The sequence below is a fragment of the Amblyomma maculatum genome, chromosome 1, assembly GCF_055883805.1.
Source record: "Amblyomma maculatum isolate TAMU_Amacu chromosome 1, ASM5588380v1, whole genome shotgun sequence".
Classification (NCBI taxonomy): Eukaryota; Metazoa; Arthropoda; class Arachnida; order Ixodida; family Ixodidae; genus Amblyomma; species Amblyomma maculatum.
In genome coordinates this window covers 213,511,091-213,526,144 of record NC_139344.1, presented here as the reverse complement: position 1 = coordinate 213,526,144, position 15,054 = coordinate 213,511,091, and the positions used below count along the sequence as shown (strand labels likewise).

Below are 15,054 nucleotides of genomic sequence, written 5' to 3'. Positions count from 1 at the left end.
ATTCCAACCACAAGTTAGAGCACTGAAATAAACTTCAGCGCTCCTGCGTTCATCATCCAGCCGCGCCGCAAATACCTCAAGCATTCAACAGTGCAGAGTTTGTTGTTTTTGCACACTAATTTAGAATGACAGTTCTACAATTATGCTGTGTCTCTATATATTCTACAAATTGGTCATCTTAAACGCGAGAACGCAAAATTTCAAGATCTTAAACTCATCATTCCTACATTATTTCTTTCAGCATCACCGTTTCAACTTCAATGACATGTCGGGCCGGGCCGGGTCCGGGTCTTTATATCTGAGCACCGGGCCGAGACGATCCGGTCTTAAGCCATCTCAGTGTCGGGCCGAGCCGGGTTCGGGCCTGTAGTATAGGACCTGGGCCGGGCTCAGACTCAAAATTTCGGCCCGTGCACACCTCAAAAGCAAACAAACAAACAAACAAACAATAAAACAGACGGTGGAAGGGAGGGTGGACACCACGGACGCCGGCTTGGTGTCCACTCTCCCTCATAATTTCGTCCAGAACCAACCAAACCAGCCCTACTATTTTAATGACACACACACACACACACACACACACACACACACACACACACACACACACACACACACACACACACACACACACACACACACACACACACACACACACACACACACACACACACACACACACACACACACACACACACACACACACACACACACACGCGCGCGCGCGCGCACGCACGCACGCACGCACGCACAAAAAGATTGGACAAGATCCTTGGTCGGTAGTGGTGAGCATATGAAGGCTCGCACATTAAAATTAAATTGTATTGGTTTGGTTTGTGGAGTTTAAAATCCATTTGGGATTCTCGGGAGCGCCGTGGGAGCCTTTGGGAGCGCTGTAGTGTAGGGCGCAGGAATTTTCGACTACCTGCGATTCTTTAACGTGCTCTGACATCGCACAGCACACGGGTGCCTTGCTTTTGCAAAGCGGGATTTTACCTATTTGACCACAAAATCCCTTCCTACATAATAACCAAGCATCCGCGGGCGTCTAAAAACTGCTTTTATGCAGTAATGTCCTTTACGCATTCTAAGTCGAGTCAATGCTAGCATAGTGGCTATAAAGGGTAACTACGCAGCTACGCGGTTTTTTTATTCTGATAGCTGCCGTGTAAGTGACACTGTTCCCAACGATGTTCTTATTACACCATTTTTTTTTTTTTCAAACATTGTTATTTGCTTCTGGGCCATGTTGGAGCTACATATCTGATGCTTCTACTATATGGCGTGTTTATTAAATCAACTTTCGTATTTTAAAAACCGCACTTCGCTCTCCGGCTATCTGTCTCCCTCCGTTTCGGTACTGAACTCTGGCTATAGCGTACTTACGGCATCGTCTAATAGGCACAAAAAAAAAAAAAAAATCCTTCAAAACCCCGAGACGAGGCAGCGTAAAAGCCAAGAACGAAATTCCCTCTCGGCGTGGTGCGTCGAACTATTTCAACCTACAGGATAAAAACGAACGTAGTGACACGGTCTTCCGTTTTGCTTATTATCATTTGGTCGATCCTTCCGCGGCATGAAAATGTTCGGCGCTGACAGGTGAAGTTTACAAGAGCCCGAACGGAAAGAGCTTTCGGTAGACGGATGAAAGACATCACACGCAGTACAGGTCCTCGCGCGCGCAAGTGCAGACAGGGGGGAAAGGTGAGAGAGAGATGGACGAGAGAGGACTGAAGGGAGGAATGGAGAGATGCGCTGCGCGGCGCGCCGAAACTAATCAATAAAAAGCGTAGCCGGCACGAATTCGTTCGAGATTGGTCGCCGATTCTATTTTGGTAGCGCGCGAGCAGTGCACCGCAAGGGTCTCTGGATCCGCGTGGAGGGGAAAGCCGGTGACGACAAGAGTTTGAACCACGGTTGACAGCTCCGGGGTCAAGGCCCGTGCGCGAGCGTCCGTTGCCGGGGCTAAAAGGAGGCTAACTTCCTTCTCCCGGACGTTTTATACGCGCGCTCCTCCTGGGCCGCGCCATTAGGTCACGCCGTTCGCTTCGTCGCGCCCGAGGGATCTACCGTGACCGACGACGCGCGAAAACCTGAGGCCAGAGGGAGGCTGCAAGTGAATCCCACGTCTGGGGGACTTAAGCTGCCGGCTTAGGCCGGTATACTAGGCCTAGGCCTCTTGGCAACTCCCGAGATGAGAGTGCGCGCCAATGAGAGCATAGTTCCTGCAGTGGGTATTGGATCGGCATGCGACGGAAGCGACGCTCATTAAAGATCTGCTGTTGTGGGTTCGACGTTTCTCGATTCTGCAGGGGTGGAATTCGTCGATTAAGCGCAGAACGAAGGGAACAGAAATCGCATTTCTTTCTGTGTTCGCGCTCCATTTAAGATATGCTGCGGAGTTCATGGTGTTCACATTTTTTGTTCGCTTTTCCGATTCTGCGACAGTAGCCAACAGACGATTACTAGACTGGGTAGAGTAGTGAAGGATGACTCTTGATCAGGTTCAACAGGTGTAAAGCGCACGCAGCGTTGGAACTTCATTTCAAGTTTTAATACGGAGATAATGAGGAAGCAGACCTTCTTGTCCTCCGCACTTTAAAGCGAACATTAACCGACCCGTGATAGCTGAGTTCAAACTATACTACAATGAAAGAGAACGAATACGCATTCTGTGGATCGCCGGGATGGCACAAATTCGATTTCCATAACAATGCGTCTTTGAGTAGGCTATTTTGCTTCTTTCTGAAAAAACCTCTGTGTCCCTTCCAAGCGCAGCAAGTGTGTGGTACCTAGAACACAGACTAGAAATACAGGGAAATACAATAAAGAAATAAAATTGCACGCTGGACAGTAAGATTCGAGCATAAAGCTTAAACTTGAAATATAAAGAAGAAACTGATAAAATCAGTTCAAAATACAAACAGCATTGAAAAGGAGAAACAGCAAAAAGTGAAGTAAATAGAATATTTAGGCTAGAAAGTGGAAGTTATATGTGAGAATGTACTGTTTAGAATACAACGCTGCGAACATCCAATATAAACGAAGAGAGCGAGTTTCTGAAGATGTCAAGGTGAAGACAAAAAGACTTAAACAACCTTTGCATTCTGTCCACAGTTCAATGGGAATGAAGAAACGGAGGAACTTGAAACGGTCTGAATTCCCTCATGCTCTTTCGTGGAACGCGCAGTAGGATGTACTCTAAGAGCTGAGAGCACATAATGTGGCCATGAAGGAGTTTGTAGATAATAATAATAATAATAATAATAATAATAATAATAATAATAATAATAATAATAATAATAATAATAATAATAATAATAATAATAATAATAATAATAATAATAATAATAATAATAATAATAATAATAATAATAATAATAATAATAATAATAAACATTTAATGACGCCATAGTTAATTGCAATATTCAAGAGGTCTTGTCTAAGCCAGTAGCGGCTTGTGGTGCTTGGCCCGGCAGTCGACGCGGCAATACAAAACTTGTTTAAAAAACGAATTGACATCCAAAAAGGTTTCCTGTTTCTGACAGGTGAAGTGAAAGTGGACACTCCCGACAATTAAATATCCAATGTAAAAAGGTTCATATAAGTCACTCGTCAATTAAATACCCGGTGTGAAACATTCAAATCAAAAGGAGTAAAATTTTTAGCATGGTTATAGATGTAGCAGAAACATTTTCATCCGGCAAGTCACTAAACACTGTAGACACGTACAAGCAACATCTTGCCTCGCCGTATAAGGAGTTTGATTGTGGGAACGAAAAACGGGAAGCGTAACGAAGCGTGAGCTGTCTAATATGCTTAGCTTTAAAACCAGGGCCCGCTTGCACAAAACAATCTTAAAACTGTCTTAGCTAAGTCCAGACTTAACTGGAGTCTAAAGAATAGGCCACTAGCATGACCGCTTAAGACTGGAGTTAAGACTGGGCTGCAGTCCTGACTTGAATAAGTCGCTTGTATGTTTACGACTCTAGTGCTGTCTTGGTTAAGACACAAGGACGCCAGGTGTCTAAGTAGAGAAATTAGGGAAATACAGGGATGCGCTGGCACTGTCCCTGCTGTAAGATGTACACATTCCGTCCATTTTGCGTTGTGTAAAATCCGTGCCATTGTTTTTTGCGGCTTAAGATTGTGTTACGAGGAAAAATACCCCAAGTGGTTGCTGAGGCCGTTCTGGGAAGCCACTCTGGTGAACATGAACCCGAAGCGTTCGACGTTCGGAACACGAGCCGTCTTAAATAAGCTTGGTCTTTCTAAAGACACCATTTAAGTCTGGACTTAGCTCGGACTTTATCGTGCAAGCCGGCCCAGGTTGCCAAAAATGCCGTAGTGCAATTGTATGTATTAAAAGTGGGCAAAATATAGGAAAGCCAAGTGCTTTAAAAATGTTATTTGATGACACCAATTACAAATTGTACGTTACATTATTGAGAATACTATTCAAAAGCGAATCGACATGTGGCGCCAAAGATGGAGACAAAAAGCAAATACTTTAATGCCATAAATAAGCATACCGTACGCAAGTGAACGTACAATCTTTTTTTTTTTTTTTTTTTCACTGGGAAGGGAAGCAATGCTTCTGCAATGATAAATCAACCAAGCAACACTCTTAAGTCAATTACAAAACATGTGGCCAATGAGTCTCCCAAGGCATACTAGCCTTCGAAGAACACTGCCTTATATGTTATTGAGGGGTCATAAAATTTTACTTGAGAGCAACAACACGGGGCACAGCGAATGCTATGGAGAAAAACAGGACAGCCAGTCACCTCTGTCGTGAAAAAATTTCTAAAGCAAATTAGTTCACTCTTTGAGTGGTTCAATTTAAGCGAAATCATTGTAAACCATTCCATTTCTCTATAGATATCATTTTGCAGCATTGTGATTGCTGTGTTATAGAATAAATGACTAGAAAGAGGAACAGGGCCAACAGCATATTGGGAGACCCTGCAATTGGATCGAGTACAAGCAAAGTCATTGACAAATATGTTAAAAAGCAGCGGAGACAAAACTGAACCTTGTGAAACACCAGTGTAAATGGGCGCTTTGTTACTAAAACGTTCTTCGTTTAAGGACACTATTTGTTATTCGTAGGCAAGATAGTTTGTTAGCACATTATGAAATGGTCCTCGTAAACATAAAAAATTTAACTTATTTAATAGAATATCATGACTAACAGTATCAAAGAATTTGCTAGCATCAAGAAACAAAGCTGTATAGTAATGAGTAAAGATAATAATAATAAGGCAATGAAATAATATATTAGTTAGTCTAACTTCAGGGCAAAGACATCTTCATTTCCCTCTAATTAGCCCTGTCCTAAACCAGATGCCTCACCCCAGGAAACTTCCTAATCTCACCCTAATCCCAATCTCATGAGCACGCCGCTACACGTCTGAATTGTTTCATTACTCCGCGTCAGACAGCTTACAATGGCACTACTCGTTCATCAGAGAAGGAAATGCTCCGTGAGGCTCGTCAGAATCTGACCACATGCTTTATTAGGATGGGCAGTAACTATTGGGAAACGCCCATTAGCGTGAACGTCATGAAACCAGTAGTGGAGGCGGACGTATGAAGGTGCAAAAAGTTTTCTGTATTTTTTCTGTTTACTTCGCATTGAGAGCCGCCTTCTCTGGACAATGCAATATGTCTACATATGTCTGGTTCTATGTCTGGTATCGCTGGCCTTTTTGAGATATAGGCACCTCCAGAAATGAGTCGATATCGTAGACTAGGTGACGGCACTAAATGGAGAAGAGTGGCAGGCGGCCTTCTAAATTTTTTTCTGGATACATACATAATTTACTCCTCGCTCTACGCCCCATGTGAAGTGGGCGCTACCTGATAATGGAGACCAGGTTGCGCCAACTTCACACCATGTAAGGCAAGCTCCACTGTTCCAATGGCTCGATTTCTTTTGGCTTTGTGAGGAGGTAATGCCAAAGGCGCAGTATCTCTACTCCAAATTTGCATTCCTCCTCGCCATCTTGTCGTCACCTAGTTAGGAATATCCATGGTGCTGTCCCTGAACTTCGAGTTCATTCTTTATTTCCCATAGTTCCCTTTCGTAGCTGGTTAGGCAACGGTAGCAGCAAGCAAGTACGTGGCGCTCCTGGGCGTGCACAGGAGCAAGCACCCCGAGAAGCGTGAGCGTGCCCGAGCGCCGCGCCGTCGAAGTTGCAAATTGGCGTCGCCGAAGGGGCCACGTGACGACGGGCGTTACGTGCCGGCTCGCGGCGCGAGCCCACGACCGCGTCGGTGGTGGCGGGGGGAGTCGGCTGCTGGGTAAATAGAAGCTGCGAACTCGGGCGCCGCTGGTGACTCTGCTGACACTCGTAGCGGTGCGCGAAAGAAGGGCCCCGGCGCTCCCTCTCGTGGTCGCCCGTGTCCCTTTGTTGGCAGGCTCTCGGAACGCACGCCCGAACCGTCCCCTTAGATCAACATCCCGGGGTCTCCCCTCGTCTCCCCAGCAGCCGAGTGGCAACCACTTGAGGATCGGTAGGATGGAACATCGCCTTGCCCGTCAACCTTTTATTATTCTTTGCCACCCTCCGCGCTTCCTTCTTGGAAAAATAACCGCAGGGCATTGTGGTATTACTTCCATTTCCCTGGCGCGCCGGGCTCCCTTTCTCCGGTTAGCAGATCACCCCCCCCCCCCCCCCCCCCCCCCCCGGCTCTCGAGAGCTGGGCGTCACGCAAACACCTTCTCTGCTGCCTTCTGGCCGCAGCCGCTGATGCTCTTTTGCTTCTTTCCGAACTTCTCGCTGTCGAGTTTAATCGGAGACGGAAAAGTGGCGAGCACCGACAGGAGAAAAGAAAAAGCCCACAATGAGGATCAGCGCCAAGTTCGAGAGGGGCGGGAAAGGAGAGAGAAGGTGAAATAAAAAGATCAACCTTTAGAGGAGCCCGAAGCTATAAAAAAAAAAATGAAAACAGAGCGGGCGACAAAAATCCCGCTCGAGGACGCACTGCGCCGGTGAGGGCGAGCCTGATTCAATCCACGCGGCTCGACAGCGTCCACCTGCTTACGAGAGTAGAATGGGGCTCGGCGGTGGTGTGAACTCGAGACCGCCTGTTGTGAACGAAGGGAGGCCTGTCCACCCGCCGCCTACCCTCCCACAATCACCCTCGTGGGGACACAGGAGGATTTGTAACCCCATCCGCCGAAGCTCTATGTTTTATTTTTTTCCTCGGCTTATCCGCCAACAGGCCGCGCCGTCGGTTTTTCCCCGCCGCGGTCCAGAATCGAAAGTGGACGGCCTCCTCAATGCCTCCGAAATACAAACTCAGATTAGTTCTGCTCACTTTGCCTGGCATGAGAATGCTACAATCGACACGTGTATGTTTGAAAGATGCGTTTTTTAAGAATCTCTTTCTGTGCCTTTGATACGTATTTTGCGGGACTGGCTGTCAAAGGCCGGGCGCTTTGTGTACTACAACATGGCTTGAGAGCGGCAGCGCGCTTGCTTTTTTTAATGTTATTTTTTCATCGCATGAGAACCCAGTGTTCAGTTTCGAGAGAGATTCCTGAAGTGACAGGCACCCTTATGTCGTATAGTTTACAGGATTGCATAATGCATAACTCGGGGCTTATGTATGAAGGGAAGAGAAGAAAAAAGAAATCACAGTTAGTTGCGTTGCACCACACACATTAAACAGCACTGTCTATATATACAAGCACACCATATTTAAGACTGCTCTATGCATTGGTTCGATTACGGCACGCGAACAAATATTACGGTTCATGCCATGGGCATGCGCCGAGGTAAAAAAAAAAAAAAAATTGTGCTATGCCCTGTCACTATAAGCACGATTATAGTCGGAATGCTTAATAGAATATGACGACAGAGAAAGCTGGAGAGAAAGCCATTGTATGGACTCGTAACAGTCTGCAATATGAAGCGGCGCTTTGGACGTCTTGCACAGCCCCTTTCCAAGCCATTCATACATCGGGAATTCTATTCACTGAGTTACGTCCTCTTTCACAGTCCTTCGGTTTGCATATGCAGTCATGTCTATAGTTAGTATGAACACCTTGATTCCTGAGCAGAACTGTCTATAAAGCGAGTCGCCCGTAATAACGAATAGCAAGGAATTAAAAAAAAAAAAAACACGCTGTGATTAAGGTAAGTTCTTGATGATAGGGGTGGCCAGTAAAGTTGGTATGAAGCAGTTTTTGGAACTACAAGCTCACCATCCCGGAAAATATTCTGACTGAAATGGATAGATAAGTTAACTTCTACAACAACTGTCCACGTAAATGAATTCAGCGCTCAGTTAGTTGAAAGTGACTTAGCTTGACTTCTTACTCTGAGCAAGCGGCAGAGAGAGTTTTTCACACCCATTCATGTACGCAATACGGAAAGAGCTAAGGTGTACGACCCGAGCAATTTCGCGTTGTAAAGCATGAGAGTACAGAAGGAAAAGGTCATTACTTAGTCATTTACGATATTTAATTGCGTTGTTCAACTGCACTGCTCCCAAAGGGCAAAAAACGAGGCATCTGCAGGTGCAGGAAGTAGAGAACTTGCCCTCATCACTGTCCTTATTGACGCGACAAAACTGCACTGACCCCAATCAATGGCCGCTTTGGATTTCCACATTGTCCATTGTCCGGACATTGAGCGATACATTCAAAAAGTATGTTCCGCTAAAAACGACCATAATTCGAGTTGTCCATATTATCGGAGGTCTTATTAACCAGGCAACAGGCAGGACTGTAGTACGATTGGTGGTCATGTGACCGCTGCTTATACATGGTATAAGGCCAGGTGGAGGGATGTGGGAGAGGCATTTATCCCGCAGTGGACGTAGTCAGACTGATGACGATGATGAATACAGCGCTGCGTCAATAATGCTGCACGCGTTAATCTCCAATTCAAACACTTTTTGTAGCGCGAGCTACGTTGGCCTCAGTCTCGCTATTTCGCGGTGCCTGTCCGTGCCTGTCCGAAGAAGAAAAATAATAAGAAGCAGAAGAAGAAGAATAAAAGAAGAAAAAGAAGAAGTAAAAGAAGAAGAAAAAGAGGTTAAAAAAAAGAAGTAAAAGAAGAATAAAGAAAAGCAGAAAAAGATGAAGACGAATAAAAAGAAAAAGAAGAAGGCAGATAACTCGGTAGTTGGTAGAGGCGAACGACAACAACGAGTTGCTAGGACAGAGGGTTCGTTTGAACGTTGTGACGGGGGTGTGCCTCGGAGTTCGACATAGAGACGATTTCATACCACTAGAAGGCCTCTACACCCAAATGAGAATGGTCAACGACGAGAGGCAAGGGGGACTTATACGTGAAGTGATTCCCCTATGGCATAAATAAAATTTAAACCCATGTCTTTACTTTCAAGCCGAACCTAAGCGTAACCATGCAGATTTCTCTCGCTTAACTCCAGGTTTAACAACAAACTAAACCATAGCTAATTTTTTGGTCAGCCATGGGCACAGTGTCCCCTCCTTTCTACCTTTGAATTGTTCCACACTCATATGTAGGTGCACTGTATGGCTAGCCTCATACGGGACTGGATACTAACCTTGAAGGTCCGTGTGAGTCTCCGTCAAACAACGGCGTTGCGCTTAGATTTTAGACCTTGCTGTTAGCAGCGAGTGATATAAGGTTTCCAGCCCAGTATGAAATACAAATACTGCGGTCGATAATCATTCAAATCAAGAATTCTGGAGGCGTGATCAAAATAATTAACAGATTCAGTGAATCTAATCGCATCTGCCAACTTGACATTCTGTCGCATTTTGCCCCGTTTGCCTTGTCTTCGTATCCACTCCGATACCTGTAACAGACCACCGGTTAAAGTGCCTTAAATATAGGGTTTTTTTGCTTGATACGGAATCGTAAATAAGTTCGGTGCAATCCGTCTTTTTTGTGTAAGTTGTCTGCGCATGTGCGAAACGTGCCCTAGTGGTCCTTGATGGAATCAATCTGTACGGCGTTGCCATGGAAATCGTCCAAAATGGCGTCGCTGTTGCCACGACTCCGCGCGAACTTGACAAGGAGCGACCAATATGTGAGCACCGCTCCGCGAAGAGCAGAGCGGCAGGAAAAGCACGTACTTCTCCCCAAAGCAACGCCTAGTAAGCGCGGTTAAGGCAGTCTAACAGGCCCCCGCTACTCGTTCCAGCCGTGTTTTTCTTTTTAGTTCAATTGCTTCTCAAACACTTGCACAAAACGGGCATTCGTAATTCATTTCGTCTGCGTTCGTCTTTCACTCCACTTTTTCTTCGCACCAGTTGTACGGCAACGTTAGCGCGATGATCTCAGCGCTGTCTGCTAGGACGCTGTCCAGATTGTTCTCTAGCGATCTCCGCACGGCGCCGCCGAATCCTTGCACAAAAGGTGGATTAGTCAGTCCAAGAAAAAAAAATCGACGACACTGAAATTGGCGTTCATCGGAACACATGTAAACACGAGACCAGGGTCCGTATTCTGAGTTTGCATCGTTTTCAGAAGTGTCGTTATTTCCCTGACCTAGAATCAACTCATCAAACACCGGAACCAGATGTCAATTCGGTTGCTACCAGTTCTGATTACTGCATACTACCGATCAGATGACTCGAAGTCAGGGAGACGACACTGCTGAAAAAGACGCAAACGCAGGAATAGGAAGAGGGGGGCTCAAGTACACACAGAGCCCCGAGTGTGATTGTGCGTTCCCATCGACGACCAGTCGCCATTTGCAGACCTGACGATTTCCTGCAGTAATGAACACCTCAAAGAAAAATTTCTCAGATGATTTTCATAAAGCCCTTTTCGTTGCATGTCTGATTTCACACAGCTGTCGGTACACGCGGAGATTCGATACACGGATTCACTGGTGCGCGTAATAGTCTTCCCGTTCAAGCTCAATATACGAACCGCTTGGTAGAACAAAAATTTGGCTCTTAGTACACCAAATTTTCAGAAGAAAATAAGGAGCTTTGAATAGTTGATTAGGCTAGTAGGCCTTGATTTCTGCTCTCCATCTATTTGCATTAGTCGGTGACCAGGGAAATTAATACACGTATGTTTCCCGCCATTTTGTATGTAGCTCTGGTTCCGGCTGCGGTAGATCTCAGAGAGCCTATCTTCTGCTTTTTGTTTATTTTTGTCAATGTTAAATTCGATAAAACCGGATAACATATTGCGGCTGCTTATTAGGTTTGCGTACATTTGATGACACAGCAGCATCACGGATCCATAAGAGTGCTGTACTCTGATGCTCGGACTAGAAAGCACGCTCAAAATGTAGCTTTCTTTATGGGATTTTATGCTATATAATGCACTGAAAATGCTAAATATTACACACAAGTACTTCATAGGGCAGCCAATCGCAAGTCATTGTGAGCAAATGTGGAAAACGCTGCGCGACACAGCAGTGATGCGTTCTTCAAGTTAAACCAAAGCCACATTCGCCGCTAATCACGTATAAATTATTCAACGATACTTACTTTCTTGAATATATTCTACCCTCTCGTGCCATCGAAACATGTTTGACAATTAAACACACTCACTTATACACAAACAAGGGCTTCGCGAAGTGTGCTCATTTTGATCTTTTCTTACGCTTCTTCGATCTCCGTAGCTTGCGTTGACTGAAAGACATTAGTAAAAAACTGATGCCCCAAGATTGGGATGGAGCGCATTTGGCAAGCACTCGCAGATTGTGACTAGCAGCTTACCGGTATCGCTCAAGAGGAAAGTATACAACAGTTGCATCTTACCTGTCCTAACCTATGGGGCTGAAACGCGGAGGCTAACCAAGAGAGTTCTACTTAAGTTGAGGACAACTCAGAGGGCTATGGAACGAAAAATGGTAGGGGTAACACTAAGAGATAGGAAGCGTGCAGAGTGGGTCAGAGAAATAACTCAAGTTACCGACATTCTAGTGGAAGTTAAGAAGAAGAAATGGGCATGGGCAGGAGATGTAGTGCGAAGAGAGGATAACCGATGGTCGCTAAGGGTAACAAACTGGATTCCAAGGGAAGGAAAGCGTAGCAGGGGGCGGCAGAAAGTTAGGTGGGCGGATGAGATTAAGAAGTTCGCAGGGGTCAAGTGGATGCAGCTAGCACAGGACCGGGTTAAGTGGAGAAATATGGGAGAGGCCTTCGCCCTGCAGTGGGTATAGTCAGGCTGATGATGATGATGATGATGCCCCAAGCCCAGCAAGTAGGCGAACGTCTCATCTCGTGCGAAGAGATCGCTCATGAATGTCGTGTGTGCCAGGTGCCTCGAAAAAAGTAAAAAAAAAAAAAAAAAAAAAAAAAAAGATCCGTCTTGAATTGATCGAGAAACTAATAAGTGCATGGTTCCAGTTTTCTTTTTTGGTTCCGTCTTTTGAGCGCTATTCTTCCCGTATCTTGTTCTGACATCTTTGGCCTGGCGTGCGACACTTCCTCTCTTGCGGGTACGGAGAACGTGGCGCGCGCGCGCGATCGCCTCCGTTTATCGCGCCACGTGCAGCTCCGTCCGTCCGACACGAGAGGGATCGGATTCGCGGCGCGTGGACGGCTCCCGCCGCACGTCGTGCGCTGCTGCTGCTGCATGTGCGCTGCGCGCGGCCGAGATGCGCGCGCTACGAAAATAACCGCCGTCCGGCACCCTCTCAGGCCCGCGAGGCCGTATGCCGCAGATTTGTGCCCGCTCGCAGACAAAGATGCGTGCTGGGGTTCGAGGCGACGCGAGCGCGCGAGGAAACTGTAACAAAAAGAAGAAAAAAACAAGGAGAAAATAAGGCAGTGGGAAAGGGATGGTGAAATGAAAGGAACAAAAAAAAAAAAGGTTAAAAGAGTTGCTCAAAAAACGAAGCGAAAGGCAGAGAGAGAGCGCGCCTTGCGGGAGAAGTGGCACGGCTCAACGGCGTCGCATAAACAAGATGGGCGTAATATAAATTTCTTCTGGCGCCCTCCCGAAATAGAAGGAGCGCCCGGCGGCGTCCGCGCCCGAGCTCTTCCACTCTTCCTCGCTGCACCCCCCCTCATTCTCGGCGTCATTCACGGGAACACCAGGCTGGCGCTCCGCTAATTTGTCAGCCTCACTCGCGCTGTCCCGCATCACGCCGCCGCTCACCTCGTGCGGGCGGCTTTTTCGGGAGCCTGGCAGTTGCGCTCCCAGGCAGCCGCTGGCTGCAAGGTGCGGCATAGACACCGGTCGCATGGAGGGGGGAGGCGTGAAACATGACGGGTGCGCGTGCCACGGATGCCACGCTGGAGACGCATGACGGCTCCTTGTTGTCGAGCGAGACCGACTTAATTGCCGGCGTTCATGTTGAACGCGGTTTGCGCCACGCGCTTGTTCGTTCCCGATGACAGACGGCCGATGTTTATGACTGCTCTCTCCTTCTCTCTTGTGTTTCAGGAAGACGCCGAAGCCTGCCGATGGTGCCTATGCTTTCCGCGGATCGCGCCGGCTCTGGATCGTCGCGGTGTCGAAAGCTGCGGGCCCGCCCAGCGACCGGCTTCCTAGCCCGACGCTTTTTTTCCTCATGAATGCGGAATGGCTTTTACAGAACGGTGGATGACCCGTAGTATGATTTGGCAACGAATTTCTCGGTACGTCAGCAGCTGCCTGTCGGATAAGAGAAAAACAAATAGAATACATGGACTGCAGGACGACTGGCTGCGATCCAGACTGCTGAACCAAATATACAGCTTTGCGATAAGCGAACCTTCTGACGTTCTAGTGAGGATTTTGTAACTGAACTAAATTGAGGCCGTTAGCTTTAAGGCATACCTGCATTCTCATCATTCAACTGCGGTTCCGCGCCGGAGGTTTCTTTGAGCCACGAGGAGCAGCGCCTGAGCTAAATGTAATGTTTAGCTTATGCGGCACAAGTCAACTGCTTCTCATCCCGATTCTGCTGGCCTCCTGGACTTGAGACAGATGATCGTGCATTTGTGAAAGATTAATGTTTACAGCGGCAACAACGTATATGAGGAGTACATGCAAAGTTTGAGTCCTGATGTTTTCAGGTGAGTTTTATTAAAAGGAATAAGTCTTTTAGGGCAATGCAGAACTAGACGTCATCAAAAATGAGAAGTACAATTGGCGAACGTGCTGAAAATGAAACCTATGATTCCAGAATCTCTTTCACCAGTGCAGGTACCGTCCAAAGCCGAAAAGAATAACATGGCAAACACTGTAGCACTAACAGCATGTCGCTGTTTTTGCGTGTTCTCTTCTGAGAACTGTAGGCTTGCTTCAAGTTCAACTGTTCCACTTAGTCATCCAGGGTCAATAGGTGTTATCGCATTCACTTGTTCAAGTTTAATGGCGGTAATACCAGCGAGTGGTGGACGTGACGCGACCAGTTTTGGACAATATGCTTTACGGTCACACGTGGCCTATATCTGGGGTTGCGCCAGCCGAACGAATTGCAACGTCCGTGACTTACGGTTAGAATGCGCCTTTGCAGCTGTTACGTAAATAATTAAAGTGGAAAAATGTGGCTGGCTGATCACCACCAAAGGTAACGAGAGAGCTTGGAGAGCCATATATGACGTAAGCATCGGAAAAGATTGAATAATTTTATAGGACCCACGTAACGAGGTGGCCGCTGTGAGAAAAGAAGTGAAATAGGGTTAATTAAAAACAGCAGCGAAACGACGAAACACCCTACTATAACGATATATTCCGTTTTATATTACTTTATGTGGACAAAAACCAACAATAAAGGCTCTGTGAGAAAAACAGAGCTACACAACAGGAAACAAGACGTCGTAAAAGCGACGGGGGCGCTGGGCTTATTGGATTCATGCTTAAGTGTTATATTATGCATTAGATGGCGCCATTAATCCTCACTGATGGTTATTGCGGTTACGAATCGTCATCAGGGAAGATAAAGGTCGTGCTTGATTCTTCAGGCTTCGTGCTGGGATCGCCTCCATTCTCCGCCTCGTCCCTCTCTAGTGGTCCCACTTCGAAGTGATATACAATGGACCAGGTGGAAGCCTCCGGTGCCCTTATCAGTCCCTGTCGACTTACATGCTTTCAGAGAAGCAATGATGCTTAAAAAAAGCAAGTACGAAACAAAAACGGCGCTGAAACCCACGTG

General features: G+C 46.6%; 1 long non-coding RNA gene across 1 annotated transcript in view; it reads left to right on the top strand.

The window, feature by feature from the left end:
• Nucleotides 1-14,729, top strand: part of LOC146205571 (uncharacterized) — a 103,121-nt gene extending 88,392 nt beyond the window's left edge. Inside the window, exon 3 of the long non-coding RNA XR_014703204.1 lies at nt 13,359-14,729. This is a non-coding gene — a long non-coding RNA (uncharacterized LOC146205571). The remainder of the gene's footprint in view (nt 1-13,358) is intronic.
• Nucleotides 14,730-15,054: the final 325 nt, after the last annotated feature.